Source organism: Lathyrus oleraceus, chromosome 2 (assembly GCF_024323335.1).
Source record: "Lathyrus oleraceus cultivar Zhongwan6 chromosome 2, CAAS_Psat_ZW6_1.0, whole genome shotgun sequence".
In the NCBI taxonomy this organism is placed as follows: Eukaryota; Viridiplantae; Streptophyta; class Magnoliopsida; order Fabales; family Fabaceae; genus Lathyrus; species Lathyrus oleraceus.
In genome coordinates, this window is record NC_066580.1 from 167,025,821 (window position 1) to 167,038,849 (window position 13,029).

Here is a 13,029-nt window from a genome sequence, read left to right on the forward strand (position 1 = left end):
ATAAGTGACGAGTGGACATTTACATCAAATCGAATGGATTTACAAATCAACATTAAGAAACGTCACTTATCTCAACTCAACAATTGTGGATGAAGCATTGCTTTGCATCATCTTAAGACAAAATATCTTTCGTTTATGAAAAGGTTTTTCTGATCAATCGCACGACATCAAAAAAAGAGTTTGATTGGTTGAATGTATTTTTGGACTTGAAAGACAAGTATTTATGACTTGCAAGATCTTACAACTTGGGTCTAATACTCGGGACTACGTTTGGACCTTTCACCTAGGTAATCTTTTTCTTTCAATTTTATTTAGAAAATAAATTTAAATATTTACAAGTGTTTTGAATGGAAGACGGACACTTATGTCCTACAAGCTCTTACAACTTAGGCCTAGCATTCGGGACTACATCCGGACGTTTCACCCAGGTAATCTTTTTCGTCCAATTTTAATTAAGAAAATGATTTGAAATTAAATTAAAAATGATTAATGTACAAAGGTTTGAAATTATTTAAAATTAAGTTGGCATTGCTTAAAAGCTCATTGTAAGAAGGCCCAAGAGTAAGCCATATGACCGGAAACCGACCGAAATCGAAAGCCAACCGAATTTAGGTCTAAGCTCATTTAGAGTGGTTTCATGCATGAATCACACTATAAGAAGCCGAACAACCAAAATCTATGCGTCCAAGCGATGCTCGAAAGCTAAATTGAATTTAAGCTCCGAAATCGCAACGCAATGGAAAGAAAAGCAAAATATTACAATAATACCTACTAACTAAAACACAACGAAGCGAAAGAAAATTATTTATACGGACGAGGATATGAGCATGGATAGACATAACCTAATTAAATCAACTAAATAAATTAAAATCGAATAATAAAAAAAATCTCATTATCAAAAAACAAATAAATAATTAAATCTATAAACAACTAAATAGATATCCAAAAATTTATAAATTTGAAGAAAACAAGAAACACTACTCTAGTCTATTGTTGTCACTAAAATTATTATAGTCACTCAAATTTAAACAACTCCTTTAATTATTCAATCTTGCTAAGAAGTGATTTAATTATATTTCAACGCTTCTCCTATTTTAAAAAAAGGAAAACAATAGCTCAATACAAGTAATAATACCAGTAAAATAAATAGATGGACCAAGAACCCATAATCCAATAAACAATTAGAGGAAATAATAGGAAAAAAAAATAATTAAACAATATTAAGTTATAAATTAATTCTTAATAACACTAGAGATTAAGACTAATAATAAAACAAAGGGGCTAAAGCTAGTGAAAAAAATAAATAAATAACAATCTAATTGAAAACTAACTCAGTATAAACTAATACTAAAAACTTAAGTGTCAATAATAATAAATTATAGTTACTAAAATAAATGCGAGTAAAAAATGGTTGGATGAGAAGTCCGTTTGATCTCTTTTTCATGAATTCTAAAATGAGAGATAAATGACATTTATGAGGCACTTGTGTTTTTTTTATAAATAAAATCTTGAAGGAGACAGTAAATGAAGGGAATGTTCTAGGCATGTGTTTTGGCTTACTGAAAGAAATGATCAAGTATGTGGTATTCAAAAGAAAAGAGAGAGATCGTGTGTTTTTCACTTTGTCACTTGTTTTAATATTTTTTGAGAAAAAGAGAGATCCGAAAGAATGGAAGGCAGGATTTTTCTTATAAAATCAAATGTCCATGATACCCTTAATGAATGATAATAGGGTTAAAATTAGTTAAAATAAATTGAATCAAATAAAATTATATTATTTTAAATAATTAAAATTTATTTGAAACAAAAACATAGAAATTATATTTTTTATTTCAAATATTTTGAAAAAAAAAATTAAAATGAGTCAAAATGAATAAAAATCGAGCGTAAAAGTGCTTGAAAAACTAAATTGAATGCACCAAAATGATTAGCGCAAAATAAACTTCTAGGAAACATACAGGTTTTTGTCAAATTTTGAAATGAAAAATGCCCGGTTAATACGCTCAGACGGACCAAAATGTGACCAAAAAATAGCCGAAAAATAAATTGAGCACACAAGTTAAACTACGAGAAACATAGATTAATAAAACTGATGTCTGCAAACTTGATTTTGACACTTTTTCGCCCGCTATTTTGACACACATTTGAGGATCAGTTCGACCAATCTATCTATAAATACAAAAATTTATTCTGATTAACATTTTAGGCATTATGCAAGATGAAATGCATGTTATGATATACAGATGATGCAATTGTCATGATGCATGTATCGATTGATTGAATGAGCACAAAATTGGGGTATGACACCCGACCTCAGATAGTTGTGACTTCTACATAAGTCAAATTGTAATTGCTTAACATAGAGCTAAAATTTTCCCCAAGGCATAACGTTTTTGTAAGTGAGATTGTAAGTCTCTCATTCCTCATGGTATTGTGTGAAGACTCAACACTTTTTCCATTTATGAGAGCTAGTGGCATACTTGTTGATTTATCCAAGTTGGAGCCCTTCTCATGGATGATGTCTTGGTTCATATCTTCATGCTTGTGAGTGAATGGTTGAGTGTTCTCCAAAGAATGACTTAAACAATTGTATTCTTCACTAACATTTCACTAACATCTCTTTATTATTGATTTACTTTCAATGTCATTTACCTTTAATACAATCTAAATTCTAGTACTTTATCAGTCATTGCCATTTACATTCATATAAGTTATTTATGTTTCAGTCATTTTCACTTTGCTCACTTGAGTCATTGTATTTGTGCTTGTAATATATTGTGTGCTTGTGACTTTGTTTTGTTTGTGGTCGTAGGACTTTAAACACCTAATAAAAACAAAAATCCTAAAAAATATTTTGGTGGACTGTTAGACCTCTGTCTGAGACTTGGTTTGAACTTTTGGACTTAATGTAGGCAAGATCCCTGAACTTTGAAGGAAACTTAATCAATGCCATTATTTGAGACTGGGTTATCTTGGCCAATGCCATTCATCTGATACAAGCCTTGAGAGCTCCCCTTGGTTTATCAGTTACTTTGTCTTTGTGCTTAAGTTGTTATCTTGATCCTATTTGTTTCTCTCTGATGATTGTTTCTGTGAATTTACTACAAGGAATATTTCATCTGATACATTTGAAGACATTGAAGACTTCTTGCTTGGATGTTTGACTATCTTTATTTGATGCCATTTGGTCTTCTTATTGCTTGCTTGGATGATTATGCTTGTTGCTTGCTTAATAATCCAAAGTAAATGGGTTTCTATCTGACAATCTTGTCTTATGGATGTATCTCATTGGTTAGATATTTTCAACTCTAAACTCTTAAATCTTGTCTAGGATAGTCCTTTCATCTCCTCCCTTCCTTCTTTAATTTCAAAATATCTCCCTCATTTCAAAACCTTCTTTGTTTGTGTTTTCAACTTAGACTTATTTCAATGAGTAGAAACTTTGGCCTTATGCCATTGATTTTAAAACATTTTAATAAATCAAACTTGTAAATAAACTTAATCATATTGACTTTAATTTCAAAAGACAAAAAGAACTAACAACCTCATCTAATCCTTTTAGCCACTTTGAGTCTTTTCTTTTAAACTTTTCAAAAGAGATAATTTAGGTTTGAGTTATCTTTGGTTGAGATATAATCCTCCCATTCCATGATATATTGGTTATAAGTCTTTCCATTTATTAGGGGTTAGTTGCATACTTGTTGATTAAATCCGAGTTGAAGCCCTCCCTCTTAATTGTTGTAAAGCAGTCATTGTCAGTGGATGTTTGGTTGAGTATTCTCCCATTGATTACAAAAGATCTTTAAGCTTTTGTTAAAATCATTCCACCAATATTCAAATTTGTTACCACGAACTACGAGGTTTTGATCCCTCATTTTTATGTTGGTACGTAGGCATAAGACCGAAGGTCTTGTCAAACACAAAATTGTAAATAATAAATTCTTTTATCATCCCCCCATTCTATCTTTAACAAACATCTTTTTCAGCTAATACACTTACGCACAAAAAAGGGCTCCCTAAGAGTACCTAGGACACTTTGGATGCTAATACCTTCCCTCTGTGTAACCAACTCCCTTATTTGTAATCTATGACATTTTATTAGTTTTGATTTGAAAACTTCTTATATTTGGGTTATTTTTCATACTTTTCCCTTTTCCTCTGGAAAAAATAAAAGCACGGTGGCGACTCTTGTTTTATTGAAGTTGAGCTAACCAATAGCTCAGTGGTCATGAATTTACCGTTACAGAAATAAGGTGGCGACTCTGCTGGGGAGTAGTCCTCAGTGGGTTTAGCCTACTTTTTGTGTGTATGATATTTGTTGATAGTTGATGTTTGTTTGTATATATTGTGTGATACTCTCTATCTGTTGTGCTTGGTGATATCTGAGTGGTGAGATAAGTTCTAACCCGAACTTGAGTGCAATTAAGATAGGAGGATGGTATAGTCATGTTCGACTCGTGTGGAGTAGTCCTTAACGAGTTGGCTTGAGATCCATCTACTCAGTGAAGACCCCCTTGGAATTACTGATGTCACACGAGTAAGTCATGGATAGACATTGCTTTTTCCGACCTGGGAGTCTGAGAAGCTGAGGACCGTAGAAAATTTAACCCAACTTGGCCTATTAAGGACGTAGTGCAGAGACTGTTCAAGTGCAAACTTGATAATAGTTGTTACGCGATTCTACACTCAGACGAGTTTCTCTTGAGAATACTATGGGTTGGTGAGTCAGTCATCCTAACCTATAGTATTCGATAGATGGGATCACGACTCTAGGAACTTTTTAGAACATGATCTACATGTTTTATCCTTAGTACACTCCTTTGGGATTGTTCTTAACCTGACTCCAAGCTCGTGACTCACAACAAACCCTTTGATTCTCGATTAATCCGATCAGTCTCGTTAAAATCAAGGGATCTTAGGTGTTGATAAGGTGAAAACCATAATCCAACAAAATAGATGATTGATCTTGATGATGACTTGATCCATCCCTTGAACTTTGTTTGTGTTTGCCTTGTGTGTGATTGTCTCATTCATGCATTCATGCGCATCATAACATTCATCACAATAATAATTTACAAGGAACTAAGGTCATGTTTGCAAATATTTTTCAGACCCTGGATTATGGACGAAGGAACACTAAAAAGTACAGTTTCAGATGTCCCGACTTGAAAGAGTTTAGTAAGCTACCATCCTTTGTATTAGATCCCTTGGATTTCAAGCAACGTCATGGGAAACTTCTATATGTGTTGTCTACTGAAGTTGTGGAAGGACTCTTGAGTGTCTTGGTCTAGTTCTATGATCCTCTTTATCGGTGCTTCACTTTTCCTGATTATCAGCTTAAGCCCATGTTAGAGGAGTATGCCCATCTCTTGGGTATACCCGTATCTAACAAGGTGCCTTTCAGTGGATTAGAGGAGATTCCAAGGTATCAAGTCATTGCCGAGACTCTTCATTTGAAGAAATCCTAGATTGATGCTAATATGGTGAAGAAAAGAGGGATTCGAGGGTTGACTTATGAGTTTCTCATTGGTAGAGCTACTGCTTTTGCTCAAGTTGGTAGCATGTACGCTTTTGAATCCATCTTTGTCTTGCTCATCTATGGTTTAGCATTGTTCCCTAACATTAACAACTTTAATGATGTTAACGCCATTAGGATATTCTTGATTGGGAATCCTGTTCCGACTTTGTTGGGTGACACGTAGTCTTTGCATTTAAGGAATTCTAAGGGTTGAGGAACCGTTGTGTGCTGTATCCCTCTTCTGTACAAGTGGTTTATTTCTCACTTGCTGTAGACACCAGTGTTCATGGAGAACAAGCAATGTCTACGATGGTCTCAGAGACTTATGTCTCTCACTAATGATGATATTGTTTGATATGATTCTGCATTTGATGGCTTGGAGATTATTGACAGTCATGGTGAGTTCTCTAATGTGTCTCTCATTAGTACACAAGGAGGAATCAACTACAACCATGCTTTGGCTCGTCGTCAGCTTGGGTACCCCTTGAAAGATAAACCCAATAACATTCAGTTAGAAGGTCTATTCTATCAAGAGGATAAAGATCCCCAAAATTTAAAGAGTAAAATGGTGCATTCTTGGCATAATATTCATAGGAAGGGAAGAGTCGAGCTTGGTCAGTGAAATTGTGTAGCTTTGGAAGCTTACACTACTTGGGTGAAGAAGATAACTTTGGAGCTTAAGATGTCGTACGCCTGCGAAAGACCTATGTCTATGGTTGTGGCTGAGCCATCTACTCTCCCCAACCAAGATATAGAGGAGTTGGAAGACGCACTCTCCAAGATGAAGCAAGAGAGGGACCTTTGGGAAGAGCGGTTCCATGCTTTGAACCAAAAACATGTAGAGTTGCAACTTGAGTCGAAAGATAAAGATGCACTCATTGAGGTTCTTGAAGAACGTGCAGTGAAGAGACAGAGAGAGCCAGAGGATTTATTTTCCTCTAGTATACCTCAGCCTTCCGGTGCTTGGAAGAAGATTTTTGATCAGCTCGTCCTCGAGAAAGCTCAGATGAAGACAACTTATAAGTCAAAGATCAGACGCATCTGAAGGAAGTATACACCCTTGGCCAGTTTAGCTAATTTAGTTGCTAGGGATCCTTAGGATGATACTTTCATTTTCTCTTGTATTTGTGTTTTTGGTTTCTAAAATTATACTCAGTGTAATCCTTCTAAAATTTTATGAATAAAATGAGAATTTTTTGTGTTCAAAAATTGTTATTACTGACTATTGAAATATTTGCAAGTAGGACTTTGTATGTTCCTTGATATTAAAGTTAAAAAACATTGCATTTCATGCATCATTTGCATAACAAGTTTCTTGGATTCCAGCCTTCGGCCAGATGTCATATTGTTCTTCCTCTTTGTATCAGACAAGCTGACTCACCACTACAATACTCGAGCTTATCACCAGAGAAGAATGGATCATCTAGAACAAGAGAATTGAGAGCTCAAGGAAGAGATTACTAGGATCACTGCTTTGATGGAACCTGTCATTCCTGCTCAGAATCAACCATTTCCGCTTCCTGCAACTCCTCCTCAATAGAATGTTATCTCTGAAGTTGTTTCAGCACCAGTGCCTATAGTTCTTGCTAGTCAGTCTGCACCAGCTATGCCTTCCGTATTCTCGTGGGGAATACCGCCGAACTTCGTTCCTAAAATATATGCTCCAACTTTTTATCCTATGCTGACATCTAGCCCGATCATGTCTGTTCCTCCTCCTGTCGTGCATACTTTGCCTCATGTCGAGGAAACCATCTATCATTCTGAGCCGTCTGAGGGCCCCGATGTTTATGAGAAGATGGACGAGATGAAAGACCAATTTCTCGAGCTGAAAAAGGAATTGAAGACCCTGAGGGGTAAAGATTTGTTCAGTAAGAGTGATACTGAGTTGTGCTTGGTGCCCAATGTCAAAATACCTGTCAAATTCAAGGTCCCAGACTTTGAGAAGTATAAGGGAAATACTTGTCCTCTGAGCCATCTTGTAATGTAAGCTCGCAAGATGTCTACTCAGACAGACAATGATCAACTGCTCATCCACTACTTCCAAGACAGTATAACTGGTGCTACGCTTTGGTGGTATATGGGTTTAGGCAGTGCAAGTTTTCGTACTTTTAATGACTTGGGTGAGGCATTCGTCAAGGAATACAAGTACAATGTTGATATGGCTCCCGATTGTGATCAGTTGCAGTCAATGTCTCATAAAGATAAGGAGACATTCAAGGAATATGCACAATGATGGAGAGAACTTGCTGCTCAAATTACCCCACCCTTGGAGGAGAAGGAGATGACCAAGATCTTTTTGAAGACTCTGAGCTCATTTTATTATGAACGCATGATTGCAAATGCTCCCAATGACTTCCCTAAAATGGTAAACATGGGGATGCGGTTAGAAAAAGGTGTCCGAGAGGGACGTTTGTCTAAAGACGAAGCATCTACGAACAAGAAATATAGCGGTAGTTTCCCTAAGATAAAGGAAGGGGAAACCAATGCAGTAACTGTAGGGAGGTAGAAAAGGCCTCATGTGCGGAAGAATTCCAGACCTCGCCAGCAGCAACATCAAGTATCATTAGTTATTCCTGTTTTTACCAACAATTCAGTAATTCAATCAGTACCCATTCAGCAACAACATCAGCAACAACAACAGCGTACCCATAACAATCACTACAACAACAATCATCAAATTTTTTAGAGGAAGAAGGCCACTTTTGATCCTACTCTGATGACTTATGCAGAATTATATCCTTCTTTGGTTGTCAAGAATTTGATTCAACCAAGAAATCCTCCACATACACCTGAACCTTTGCCATGGTGGTTCAAGCCTGATCTGCACTTTGCTTTTCATCATGGAGCCCCCGACTATGACATTGGAAATTGTTATCCTTTGAAGCATGAGGTCCAGAAATTGATCAAGAGTGGTATGGTGTCCTTTGAGGACCGCGCACCTAATGTCAAAGCTAATTCGTTGCCTGCTCATGGCAATTCTTCTATGAATATGGTGGATGGTTGTCCTGGGAATTTCAGGGTTTTTGATGTACATCATATTCGTCAATCTTTTGTAGAAATCCATATAACTTTGTGCTTGATTAGTGATTGTGAGAATGATCATGATGGTTGTGTTATCTGCAATATCAACCCTCGAGGATGTGTGATTGTCAAAAGGGATATTCAGAAATTGGTAGTTGAAGGTGTAATTCAGAGCTAGCAATCCAAACATATGGGTAATGATGTAAATGTTATTGTGTCGGTGTTTAAAGCTCCTAAGCGAGTAGTTATTCAGTATGACAGCACCAAGAATGACAATAGATCGGTATTACCGTTGGTAATACGGTTAGCGGGTCCAGTCCTGTATTCATCTGATAAAGTTGTACCTTATAAATATAATGCTACTATGGTTGAGAATGTGCACGAGGTTCCTCTTCACACTGCAAATTCAGTAGTGAGCATTGTAGATGTCATTAAGGTGACCCGTAGCAGTCGTGTATTTGGCCCAATATCTCCTAAGGTTGTGGAAGATGTTGGCAAGAAGACATATGTTCCTTTAATTGATCTTGTTAACACTCTAACTTGCCGGTATGGTGAATCTAGCAGGTTGAAGGTTAAAGATGATGATAATGATGAAGTTCTGTGGTTAATCAAGAAGAGTGAGTTCAACATTATGGAGCAGCTGCTTCAAACGCCATCAAATATTTTTTGTGTTATCTTTATTGATGAACTCCGAAGCGCATAGAGATGCTTTGTAGAAAGTGTTGGAGCAATCATATGTAGAGCATGATGTCATAGTGGATCAATTTGATCACATTGTTGCCAATATCACTTCTTGCAACAATTTGAGCTTTTGTGATGAAGAGCTTCCTGAGGAAGGTAGAAATCACAACTTGGCACTCCACATATCCATGAATTGAAAAGAGGATGCTATGTTCAATGTTTTGGTGGATACTGGTTCGTCATTGAATGTGCTACCGAAATCAACTTTGCAAAGGTTGTCTTATCAAGGCACACCTATGAGGTACAACGGTGTGGTAATGAAAGCGTTCGACGGTTCTAAAAAAACTATCATTGGGGAAGTGGATCTCCCAGTTAAGATTGGTCCGAGTGAATTTCATATTACTTTCCAAGTAATGGACATTCATCTAACCTACAATTGTTTACTGGGAAGGTCGTGGATTCACGAGGCTGGTGCCATCATGTCGACTTTGCATCAGAAGCTTAAATTTGTTAAGAATGGCAAGCTCGTTATTGTAGAAGGAGAGAAAGCGCCTTTGGTAAGGAATATGTCATCCTTCACTTATGTTGAAGTTGGAGAAGAAGTTGGAACTCCATTCCAGGCTTTATCTGTAGCTAATGAAGTTCAGAAGACTGGGGCATCCTGTCGCATCCGCGAAAAACAACCGGCGGGAAAAACAAACAAACAGAGCCGCCACCGTGCGTTATTTATCCCAAAGGAGGGAAAGGAAACGCTCGAAGTAAACCTGGAAAGGAAATGGTCTTACGACCGGAGATTGCAAGGATCGGGAGTCGGTTACACAAGGGGAAGGTATTAGCACCCCTCACGTCCGTCGTACTCGACGGGATCCACGCTCAAAAGAATAGAATAAGGTTGCTAAATAACTGCTCAAAAGAATGCACGCACACTGGAATAAAACACAGATGGGAGAAGAGGGGATTGGGCTCGCTAGGATATCACATCCTATGCCTACGTATCTCATCTGGAATGAGAATCAGAGCTACCGTAGTTCGGCTAACGCACACCGAAACAAAACACACACAAAGACGCTGAAACATCTGAGCAAACACACAACTGGAAACGGAATGCCAATCGCTGGTCTTACATCTAACTCCGAACAAAAGAAACACCCATAGGAAACCGAATGCCAATCGCAGGGCTTACATCAGACTCCACAAAAGAAACAGGAAACAGATAGCCAATCGCTGGGCTTACATCTGACTCCACAAACAAACAACAAACTGGAAACCGAATGCCAATCGCTGGGCTTACATCAGACTCCACAGACACACAGGAAGGTTTAAACAAACAGGCTAATAGAGAGTCTGGTACTCGAGTCTACTAGCTGTCAAGCAAACACCAAGAAGACGCTGAGACGTTAGAAGAAACGAAGGAGTTGAACACACAGACTAAAAGGGAGTCTGGAACTTGGACCTAATAGCTGTCAAGCAAAACACACGCAAAAAAGAAAAGGGCGCCCAGAGAGATCTCGCACGATCTCCTGCCTACGTACCTCATCTGGTATGAGGATCAGGGCGACGTAGTTCCCCTTAACAGGGGAGAAACTTCTATCCTAACCAGAGACTGGGAAATGACAAACTAAAAGGGAGACTGACTCGAGCCCAATAGTTATCATGTAATCCACAATAGTCCTAGGTTGATGTTTCTAACAAGAGTTTGACTCACACAGGCAGTGAGTCAACTCAAGTCTATCTCCACGTACGTCAACTTCCTCAAAAGTTGATCATACGACTCGTACAGAATGGAGATGATAAGCTAAGCAGATAAACATCAAAAGCAAATAGCACACACTATACACAACCAAGGGGCTCAAGCAAGGTTGGGCTTTAGTCAAGGGGTCATATCGACCTTGACAAACAAGCCAAATACTGGAATGGGTAGTCAGGCTCTTAACCTCTAACATTGAGAGTTAGGGTGAGCAGATGAAATGGAGATGAGGGTTATGCCTCATAGCTCTTATCCCTGGCCTGGGAGAGCTTCAGACAATGAAAGTGTGGGAGTCCAGAATGTGGGACTCTACTCCACATGACTGACACAACAAGATCTTGGGTTTTGTATTCAAAGTGCATCAACACATGGTGTGAGCAAGATGAAAGACACAACTGAATAGCAGGGGATGGATTGCACATCCCTTTTATCTGCCAATGCCTCTTCACTTAGGAGGTCTTTGAATGTACAGGGCACAAAGATAAACAACCACAAACATTGCCTCTTAAGGAGGGCTTCAGACAGGTGCCTGCCAAAGTAACATGACAGGTCTTCCAGACTACATGAAGATCAGGGATTATACCTAAGTGGTATGCCAACCACAAGCAAAGCAAAGCAAAGTTCAAATGAACTTAAAGCAACTTAGGTACCTATGGAAACAACTAAACCAATCAGTATAGAATTCAGACAAACAGACAACAGTCAATATCAAACAGACAATCCCAATGTACAACAAATAAACCATAAGGCAAACTCAAGTGAGTTATCATCAACCTACAAAACAGCAAATGTTAGTAATCAATAGCAAATATCAACATTTAAATGATGAAGCATCATCAACCATGGAGATTAAGTGCTTGATCCTGAAATTCAAAGCTCACATGTAAGTACATACCACTAGGTCAAAGCCTAAGGTCAAAGGTGAAGAAAAAATTCAAAACAGGAGCTGAAATTCAATACAATGCAACTTCAAACACATATTAACATGTCCTAAAAAGGACCAAAGCAAAATCATCAAGCAAAAGCATTTCATGTGCAAAGGAAGTCAAAGACAATTTCAAAGCTCACATTTGATCATTATGAATGAAAATTCCAAATCAAAACAGAAATGATTCACATAATTCTGGAAAAAATCATGAGCATTCAACACATCCAACATGATCAACATACAAAAAATCAGAAGCATCAAAGATCAATTGGCATGGAAATTAAATTGCACAAGTTGAACAACCAAAGGTGTGACACAAATTGTCACACCATGCAAACATGTGCATAAAACAGAAATGGTAAATGGGAAAAATACCAACCTAAGCCTAAAACATCCATCAATGTGTCAAGAATCATCATATAAAATTTCATGCAATTTGGATTAAAATCAAGCATTTCACAATGGAGAGAATGGAGCAAGGTCACAAATGCACACATGATCACAAAGTATAGCACAATCCAAAATCCAGACATGCACAACTTTAGAAATTATCACCATCAAATTCTAGACATTCTAAGGAACAAGCAGCAAAAAACCAGGCAGTTTTTGAGTCATTTTTCAATTTGTTATGGATTTTTGAAGTTGGCATAAAAATTTGAAATCAAAATGATCATATAGGAAAATAAGGAGGGAAAAGGCTAAAATGAGGAAACATTTGAAAAACTGCAGCACGCTGGACTCGAACTCGGTCCAGATTTGAATGTAGCGCGCGCCAATGTGAAACGACGCCGTTTCACCTGCAAACCCTAGCGCATCACTAGCGACGGAAGGACGGACGCTAGGCCGTCGCTACGATGAAGATCTTCATCTTCCTCACGAAGATGAAGATGAACAGTATGAACAATTTTCCAGATTTTTCCAGAATTCTCCAGAATTCAAAAATTCAAACATCATTGGATTCGTCTTGACCTAAGGAACTCAAATCCACCATTAATTCACGCTAATTCCTACTGTATGAAGCAAATCGACCAAAAACTCTTAAGAACATAAAACTTTAATCAACCATAACTTCATGAATAATGCATCATTTTTTATGTTCTTTATATCAGAATGATCAGGGAGTAAAGATCTACA